General features: G+C 37.1%; 1 long non-coding RNA gene across 1 annotated transcript; it reads left to right on the top strand.

Annotated features, from left to right (window-relative positions):
• The first annotated feature begins 870 nt into the window (after nt 1-870).
• Nucleotides 871-7,694, top strand: LOC145677430 (uncharacterized). Its single transcript, XR_014129831.1, has 3 exons — nt 871-1,240; nt 5,567-5,693; nt 7,034-7,694. It is a non-coding gene; the product is annotated as an uncharacterized LOC145677430 (long non-coding RNA).
• The last annotated feature ends 3,035 nt before the right edge of the window (nt 7,695-10,729 follow it).

Genomic DNA, 10,729 nt, shown 5'->3' on the forward strand with positions numbered 1-10,729 from the left:
GCTTCGTCTCTTTCGACTATATCAGCGAGGCTACATCAGACGTGAACTACAGCTCAACGTGGGACCCTAACCACATAACCTCCTGCCTAGAATCGAATCCAGGTCTACCACTTCTGGCGCGGGAAATGAAAAGAAAAGACCTGGAAACCCTGACTGGCTCATAGTATGATTTACAACTTTGGTGAAACTAAAATTACCGTTTAGCCACTTAGGCCGCGTTCACTGTGGGGGGTAACGCTTTGTCGACTAGCCTAGTCCTAAGACTTCTCTTTAATCTGTATGTAAACTTTTGTCAGTTGATGCAAAAAATAAGTGAGTTTGTTCTACGCTCTACATTTCGAAACTGATTTTATAAGATGAACAGACTCCCCACACTTGAAAACAACATAGACAGATTTTCTGAAACTCTCGTACGTTGTTAGCTGCAATATTCCTGTACAGGTAATTATTCGCGGAGATGTTTACATAGAATCAAGGAAATCTTTACGATCTATGAAGAGAAAGAAAACAGACTTTGTTCTTATTTGCTGTCAATCTGCATTCCATCGGTTTCTTTTTCTCCGCGGACAATCCTAAGTTCAGGCACGTGACCTAGCGAGGGAAGAGAGAGAAAGAAATCTACCTGGTTAGATTCCTATCTGCTGTTTTGCACTGTTGCAAAATGCAGCCAATATCTTAAACAGCTTTTAAATGGAAGAAAATTAATTTTTAATTAGCGCGCTATAATATTACCTTAGCAAGAAAAAGTAAAAGCGAACATGCAATATTAATACTAATAAACATTTGGCCGAATTTTGAACTCTATAAAATAAATAGTTTTTATAAAATTTTGGAAAGAAATATGCTATGTTATTATATATATTACCCAAGTAGCACAGTCACGTCATAAACACGTCTTTTTTTGGGGTTCGAATTCAAAATGACGTCTTTTGAAAATTTGGAACGTCTTTATCACGTACCAAAATGGTAACAAAAATGACGTGTCAAACATGACCTAAATTGTACGTGTTTATCACGTGCCAGAATGGTACAAAGAATCACGTGTCGGACATCACCAAAAATAGACGTCTTTTTTAGGTGCTAAAAAGCGCGGACGTTCCCCGTACTGTAACTGCAGTTTGAGCAGTGCATGCTGGGAATCGTGAGCCATTTGCGGAATCGTGTTTTGATGGTATTGTTTGTGAATATAAATAATGTGTTTTGTTAAAGTCACCTGTGATAAAGGTCAGCTTTAAGACAAGTAAGTATAATTCCTATCCTATTCCTATCTAGGTGCATTCTGTGTAAAATTCAGCAGATTGAGTATTCTACGGTTTCTTATTACAGTGTATTAAAATACCGTAGAAAGAACGAGGATACCTACATTAGGTTAACATTTGCAGACGCCTGTATCAAATTAAATATTTTAGGTAGAATACTATATAAAATGTTAATAGTGAAGGTAGTAAAATGATAATGTATGTGTTTTTATTCTCAATAAACCGTATATGGGAGTGAGTATGCATGGGAAAGTATGTTATTCTGTGGTGCAGTTTTATTATACAGATCCGTAGATTGTAAAATATACGGAAAAAATTGGACAAGTCTTTAATTTGCCTATTTCATGTCGAGAACAGGACCAACCAACCTCCGCGGGGCTTCTAACCCGTCCCTACTACTACTACTTATACTATGAATCCGTATAATAAAAGCTGCACGCATTGTGGTACTATTTGCCAAGGCGAAAGACTGATAAATACAAGCAAACAACGAGATGACAGTAAGTGTATGCTTTTGGAGGCATTACTGGAACAGACGGTTCTACTAAATTTTAATACATTTCTTACATTTTCACGTTAGGTTAGAGCATTGTATTTTCTATAGCAGAATATGCACTAAATGAGAAGCTCCATTACTACTTGCAGATTGACTTCACGGGGGTTAGTGTAAATTTAGAGTAGACGCATGAGGCAAGGTTCTAGAACACAGGTACCCCTTCCCACTTAATTGTAACAAAGACAGAAAACAACGTGCCGTGCGGGGCTCTAACCCGCATTCACTCGCTGACGCTCGCTCAACAATACTATGTGAATTAAATGTTAAACTTTGGTACAGAAAAGAACCAATCTAGCTGTTAACCTATATGGGGGGGACTTGTGTTCTAGAACCTTCCCGACGCGTAGCATATTAAGTACAGTGCATAAAACACGAAATAACTTTTGCTAGGTGCCCACTAAAAAGCACAAATGCATTCTATTGGAATCAGTGCAGGAGCACAGCAAGAGGGCCCGAGCGGCAACGAGGGGGTGCGTTCGTAGGGAACAGGCACGTCAGCGACGGGGACTATGCGCGTAAAGAAGGATAATGGAAAAGCACACTTACGCTTACAATGATTTCACTATCACTCAAAATGCGGCTTCACTCGAGCAGACAATCCTACCAAATATAAAATTTATAGGTAAAATATTATAAGAAACATTTTTCGTGAAGGAATGAGAGTGTGAATATAAGTATTTTTAATTACTGTCAGTGTACAGCATATTGAAATGAATTTTAAGTGATCAGTGAAAGTATTGCATATGTAAGTGTGGTCTTCCACTATTCTCGTTTAGACATACATTCCCCGTCGCTGACGCGCCTGCTCCCTACGGACGCATCCCGTCGCTGCCGTTCGGACCCTGTTGCTGTGCTCCTACCACTGCTTTTTAGTGGGGAGCTGAAATAAATTGGTTCGTGTTTTATTCACTGAAATTGTTACGCTTTACGTCCACGCTGTATTTGTACTGAGGCCTGAAGTCAATCTGCAAGCACTAATGGAGCTTCTGATTTAGTTCATGCTCTGCTAAAAGAAATGCATTGTTCTAACCTGATATGAAACTGTAAGAAATATGTCAAAATTTGGTAGAACCGTCTGCTCGAATAATGCCCAAAATTCATTTCAATTTGCTGTGTACTGACATTAATTACTGACATTCACACTTTTATTCCTTCACAAAAATATGTTTCACATCGTATGTTACCTATGAATTTTCTGTTAGGTAGAACCGACTGCTCGAGTGAACCTCTTTGGGAAATGACCCACGGTAATTGTTGCAATGCCAATCGTGTATGACTTCAAAGTTAGAAACAACGAGCCCTATGGAAGTTCTAACCCCTTCGCTCACTCAGTTATGTTTTGTTTAACCTTTTGTAGCACTACTGTCTTAAATCTAGTGAAAAAATCCACAAAATAGATGAATATTTGGTAGACCCGTTTGCTAAAGTAGTGCCCCCATTGTATATGTGCATAATCAGTGGGAGGATATTACCCCAGTTGAGACAAGGTGACCAGAACTTTTACTTTCAAAAACGGGACGCATACGAATCGGCGACGGGGGGTGGGGTGACTTCCACATTGCATTTTGGGACTCAGCAGTGTTTTCAATTTACAAAATACAAAGTAAGAATGATAACACAGCGTTTCTAACTTAAGTATTACCCAACAATACTTTTAACTACTTCAACACTCAGAATTCCCACTCAATTTCCACTTGAACCACAGAACACTCAATTCTCATTTAAATATTCAGAAGTTCTAGGCACGGGTGAACCTTCCCAGTAAGTATTGGTACGGAAGAGTGTAGAATTAGCATTGGCTATTTATATTTTGAATAATAATTACGGGACACCTGGGTCATGTTTGCTTAAAAACGGGACATTTAGGCTTCCCGTTTGAGAATCTGAAAGAAACGGGACAACGGTTGAAAATAAGGGACTGTCCCGGCCAAAACGGGACGTCTGGTCACCTTGAGTTGAGAGCACTCTCAAACTGCAACCATCGCCCTGCTGCACTACACACCCTCACAAGACACTTGGCTACCGTAACTGTGCTACAGAATTCGGTGTGGAAATCATAATGTAACGGGTTTTTGATTGTTCGAATATTTTGTTCATTAATTGAGTAGACAGCTCCCTCGCATTTTAGATTACAGTACTTACTCCAGTGCCAGCATGTGATGATGGATACTTATCAATGTTGCCACTGAAGTTCAAAAAAATATATTCCAGCTCAATTGAGTATCCTCTACATGACTATATTATTATGATTTCCACTGCTAATCGTGAAACGATTCAAAGGAAACCAAATGTCTTATTAAGGGACCGTGGTTGGGGGCTGGTGCTGGTTCCAGTCAGATGTGTTTAAGAGAGCTCTTGACATAGGGAATATCCTCCTAATTTTTATGCGCACATTAACAACGGAAGTCTCTTTGGGTCAAAAACCTGCTTTCAGGTGGAACACCAATTCCTCATCATTAAAAAGAAATGAAATTAAGTATTAAGTTTCACGCCCCAGGAAAGGCACCGAGCCTAAGGAAGATGGTGATAATGAAATGTGAAAAATGGTGGTATGAAGAAAGTGGGCGGAAACGGGAGAGTGCCGAGAAAACTCAGGCACATGGTGTTTGTCCACCACAAAGCCCACTTGGCACGAGCTGGGATCAAACCAGGGACCCCACGCACTAGAAGTGAACGCTCTACCACTGAGGCACTGCAGCCCCATCAGTAAAAAAAAAAAAAAAAAAAAAAAAAACTCATTGCTTCGGGGCTTACATATCTGCTGCCACCAAAAGGAAGGTGTGTACACAACAGAAGCGGATCCAGAGGTGACGACTGCCCCTCCCAGAGTAGGATATTTTTTATTTTTTTTAAAAAAATAAAACCTACCCCAGAATTGGAGCTCTTGATTTTTTCAAGCTTGTATTATAAATGTAAGATAAAAACTTTTTTTTTCACGTTGCAGAATTTAAATGAAGCAATACATAGCAAGAAATTACTTGCCTTGGTGTTTTTGGTCAGAAAATGTCCGCGTTCGAAAACGCAGGTAGTCATTTGTGTTCTTTGTGTTCAAGATGCGATATTTTACGCTCTCACTCCGTTCTCAAAACCGATCCCTGCTTCTTATGGGGCCGCGGTGGCTCAGTAGTAGAGCGTTCACCTCTGGTGCTTGGGGTCCCGGGTTCGATCCCAGCCCCCGCCAAGTGAACTTTGTGGTGGACAAACACCGTGTGCGTGGGTTTTCTCGGGGTTCTCCCGTTCCCTCCCACTTTCTTCATTCCACCATTTCATCCATTACTCATCATCACCGTCTCCTTTAGCCTAATCGGCATAACGTGGGACGTAAAACTCAAAGATTTTCCGATCCCTGCTTCTTGTTAACAACGGGCAGACAATAATCCATAAAATCTATCTGTCCACAAGTTTGTCAATATTTATTTTACGTATCTTTCCATTTAAAAAGTGGCCATTCCTGCATCGAGGTTGGGACGATTTCGGACTCTTCTTCACACCGTCCTTTACGCTGAAAATATCCAGAACAGAAAGCATGTGAAATTTATGGCTGATATTTTCCTGCCAACTCATTTTTCTTTCTATAAGCTCTGTTTTTTTTTTTTTTTTAAATACAAAATGTAGTAAAAACCCACTTTACTGTTTACATAAAATTAAACTGCTTCATTTCATGTTAAATGTATTTAGTCGTTGTAATAAGCCTAGGTGTAAATACATGTTATTTGCCAAAATAAGCCTTGTATGTACTCCCACTTTCCAGAGCGTGTGGCCAATGCTCCTGCAAATGATGAATTGATCAACAGCAGACCACCTGACCCCTTTCTGCTCGTCGAGCTGCTCTAGAAATATCACTGTGGAGGATGACATACATACCAAAGTTGCGACAGGTGAGTTTTTGACATGTTATTTTATAATACCCATGTAAGAAAATGCCGAGTAAGAAGAAAAGAAAGAAAGTAGTAATATTTTATTAGTACTTAACTAAAATAAAATAATTGTTGAACAAGGCAATACTTTTATATAAATGAAATATTCAATTTAACGTTCCACGATCAGGCACTGAGGCTAAGGGAGTCGGTGATGATGAGAAGTGAATTAAATGGTGAAATGAAGAATGTGGGAAAAAATTGGAGAACTCCAAGAAAAGCCGCTTGAAGTGAGCTGGGATCGAATCACTGGGCCCAGGCACCAGGGGTGAACGCTCTATCACCGAGCCACAGCTGCGCCAATTTTATTTAAATGTAACTGTTTCAGCAACTACCCTTGTCTTCTTCAGATACACTCTATTTATGTATTTATTATTTTAGATTTTTAAAGGTTTCCCTGTTTAATTTTTATTCCATCAGCAATTATTTTATTTGACTTGAGTATTTATATATAAGCAAAGCTTTAATATGGAATGTATCACATGTTATAGTGTTCGCGCTTTTTTTTTTTTTTTTTTGAATGGATAAAAGTACTCCTCCCGAAAATATTTTTCTCAACAGAGGGGTAAAATATAATTTTCACCAAAGAGAAGTTTTTTTATTATTATTATTATTATTATTATTATTATTATTATTATTATTATTATTATATTATTATTATTATTATTATTATTATTCTAACCCTGCCCCGCAACTTCTAACCCTGCTCAGAACAAATAATGTGACGATTTTCACCCTACTGCTTGTCACAGAATTCTGGTTCTAGAAGTCTTATTTTTTAAAAATACTCCAGTAACAAGTGAGGGGGCGTTTGCTCACAATTTTTTTACTTTTCGGAATACATAAGTTATACACCATTTTGTTTGTATCAATATCGTATCAATATACTTGATCGTCACTTTTAGCTCACATCCTAAAGTTGGTCTTCGAGTGGCATTTTATATTGTGAGCACATACGTAATGTAGCCTTCTATGAGTGTTTCAGAATTATTTGTCATGTATCTGTATATACAAAGTCTTATATCCCCCAACTTGTTTGATCCTCCTGAACAATCAGAGTTAACAGCTGCAATCAAATCAAAAGTTAAGCTATTACAGAATAACTAAAATTAATGGTAGTTTAATTTCGCTGTTTGGAAGGCCGTTAAAAGTGGGACTTCATGCAAGCGAGTGCAGTAACTAATCGTTTTATTGCGTATTGATTGTAGTTACACATGACGTATTGTAATTATTTTTTAAAATTTTCTCCCCACCTGAAAAATTGCACTATGATTGTTCATGATTTTTTTTTTCTGTTTCAGTGTTCCTATCTGTCATCGTTGGGAGGAAACGGGACCTTTCTCTGATGCTTGGTTTCCAAAGAGCTGGCGATGGAATTTAACTCCCGCGGAAAAAAGAGCAAAGTTCACATTGTGCAAACTAGCCTTAAAGACACTTATCATTCGTGAGTAAAAATAAAGATCTTCAAATGAACAAATGCCACAAATCTTCAAAATGTTAGTAGAAAGATATTCACTTCCATCTGCCTTGTTGTTTGAGGATGAAAAGGATTCGGCATGCTTTAAACATGTTGACCTGTTCCTCCTCGCTTTGTTTGGAAATCAATGTAAAGGCATCTCTTTCGAAAACTAAAAGATGGAAGAAACTGCTACTGGTATAATAGATAAAGAAGTGGGATACTTACCGCAGTCCCCATTTTTAACCTACTTAAGCACGTGAGGTTTTTTTGATATGATGCTGCATTTCTGTACTTTCAATAACTATGAAAGGTGTTTTCCTTCATACGAAATTTATAGAAAAATTTGATTCTTTTTATTTTATATTATTAAAAGATCTCTGTAAGTTTTAGATTATAACCAACAGATTTGCATTGTCTACATATTTCTTGTTTGTATTACAAATAATATAGACAATCAGTGTTTCTTGTTGCATTACAAATAGTATGAATATTATTTTATACGACAAAACATGCACATTGTACATATAACTAATAAATGTAGAATTCAAATTAATGGTTATGTGTTTTCGCTTTCATCCCTCAGAGGTTAATTAATTTTAAGATGTACTTTCTTTTTCGATTTTTCACCTCCAAAATAAAGGTGTCTTAAATTGGAGTTATAAAAGTTTAGTCCTAAATTTTGCACTGTCAATAAAACCCATTGTTCTTGTGTATGTGAGTGTGTGTTGGATGTGGGTGGTTGTGTTTGTGTGTATGTGTGCGCATACTAGCGTAATAATGGATAGCTATAAAATTTATGGAAGCACGTGTTGTACCGTAATTTCATTAAGAAGAAGGTACTAGTAAATACACATGAATAAATTCCAGTGACGAAATGAGTGGATTCTTCTTAGTACTAAGGGCCGCGGTGGCTCAGTGGTAGAGCGTTCACCTCTGGTGCTTGGGGTTCCGGGTTCGATCCCATCCCCCGCCAAGTGAACTTTGTCCACGTAGTGGACAAACACCGTGTGCGTGAGTTTTCTCGGGGTTCTCCCGTTTCCTCCCACTTTCTTCATTCCACCATTTCATTCATTTCTCATTATCACCGTCTCCTTTAGCCTAACCGGTATAAGCGTGGGACGTAAAACTCAAAGATTTCATTTCATTTCATTTTCTTAGGACTGTAAGTACAATGTTCCTTTATTTTTCCATTTCATTCTTTGTTTTTACCATGTTTATTCGTCTTTTCTCATTCTTAAAAGTTATGTAGGGCTTTTTTTTTTTCGCCAAGGGTGAGTCTTACATTCGAGGGCTTTTTTTTTATGTTTTTCAAGTCGATTCAATGCGTCTCGGTTTTCTTTTTAATGTATGGCTTTAAATTTATCCTTTCGTGGAGCAACCGCTGCCGTTTCTTTCCTGTTGCATTAGGTATATAATTATTCCTCGACATCTATTGTATATTCGTTTCTTAATGTGTAGATAAATATATCACACATTAAGGCGAATATATACTCTTCAATAGGCTAGTATCCAAATACTAAAAAAATATAAATCAACAACACTAGAGGTGGTTAATTGGATATGGAAATCCCCAATCCATAGATAATACGAACATTCGGAGAAGCGAAATTTCCAAATTCTTGGTACAGACCAATCAAATAGACCACAATACTTTGACGTTCTCCAATGTGTGCTTCCGAGAGAGGGTGGTGATGTATTTCGCTGTGGCAAGATCTAGGGTTCTTAGGGTCTATCCTGATCTGTTATTTATTACAATAACCCAGTGGTCTTACTTATCTGGTATAGGAGCTTGTAAATTATTATGCAAATTACAACACAATGGTGGAAAATCAAGCAGCAGCCACAAGGATAAATTTATTTTCATTATTGTTTTTACTTATAATAATCGTTGTCCAGTTGTTATTCGTAGACTTTTTTTTTACCCAAGAAAAGTATTGCGGCCAGAGATCAGTTCAGAACTGTCAAGAAAAAAAACGCAGTTAAGAAAATAGAAAAAGTATGATTTTTTCTTTTTTATCATTTTTTAAAAAAATCTGTTGTAAGCTGTGTGTTTTAGAGTAGATATTATTATTATTATTATTATTATTATTATTATTATTATTATTATTATTATTATTATTATTATTGTTATTATTATTATTCAGTTTCATATGTCAAAATAATCATAAATTGATGTGTATCCAGTGTTGACATTAGGAATCTCAATCTATGTATAGTAGGATCTCGATTATTCGACACAGTTTCAGGGTTATTTGTTTCAACCACTATTCAACCGATCTATTTCAAAATTTACAGGGCCAGAACTAGGTAGCCCTAGTAGCCTAACCCCTAACTTTGGTGCAAAACGGTTGAATAGGGGCTGGTAAATAGCCTCAAAAGTGTGGCGAATAATCGAGGTAGTACATGGATTGAAATTCCTAATATCAAAACTGCGGATGATGCACATCAATTTCTAATGGTTTTGACATTTGGAACTGAACAATCCTGTCAGACTTCCATGACATTTGAGGTAGCGAGAAGCAAAGGGGTGTAAGTGACATTTTCAATAGAGTATGTATGTATCTAAAATGGATTCTACATTGCAAAATATACAAACTGCATAATGAAGTTCGGCGTAGAGCATTCATGGGTAGACTTTCTATTGGACTGCGACGAGCTTCACCATCCAGTTTGTATATTTAGCTGTGCAGAATCCATTTTTGAGACATCCATACTTTATTGCAAATATCACTTACACCCCTTTGCTTCTCGCCGCCTCATTTCAAGAACGCCCCCCCAATTCACATGAAGGGTGTAAAAAAGACGTGATTTACACGTGGAAATCACGTAAAAAAGACGTGATTTACACGTCATTTCTATGACGTGTAAAAGACGTCATAAAAATCACGTCATATTCTATGACGTGTAAAAGACGTCGTAAAAATCACGTCATATTCCCGGACATTTCCACGTGGGAAAAGACGTGTAAATCACGTCATGTTCGGTGTATTTTACGGTGTTTTACACCAAAAAAACCACGTCTTTTCGACGTCGGTGTGCCGCTTGGGGAGATGGTTTAATCATTCGAAGTAAATTAAACAAAAAAGAAAATTATTCAATCTCACTGTAAATTATGACAGATGCTGGTCGTTTTCAATACCAGTTTCGCATGAAATTCTGGGCGAGGGATATGATTACTCTTAGTTACAGACCACCTGTTCAACTAAATTGAGAAAAAATAAGGATCAAAATAAAGATGATAGAATCAAATCATAATCTATTTTTCAGTTTCAGGTTTCACCTAAACTTAATCACGTTTCAGAATCTGGAGCAAATATATACCTTTTGCCATCCAGAGTAATATTATGAAATAAAGTGTAAAAAATTTATTCAGTTGCATCATAACAGGAAAATATAGCTTTAGAAAAAAAAAAGCTTATTTACTCAAAACAGGCTAAAGTGAAACACGTATTCTTTTTATTTGTTTTTAATCGTCACGCATTTGCGCCATTCATATGTAGATAGAAGAGTATAACTGGCAGATTCAGGTTGCTCCTTG

The sequence above is a fragment of the Thermobia domestica genome, unplaced genomic scaffold (genome assembly GCF_964235325.1).
Source record: "Thermobia domestica unplaced genomic scaffold, izTheDome1.hap1.1 HAP1_SCAFFOLD_862, whole genome shotgun sequence".
Classification (NCBI taxonomy): Eukaryota; Metazoa; Arthropoda; class Insecta; order Zygentoma; family Lepismatidae; genus Thermobia; species Thermobia domestica.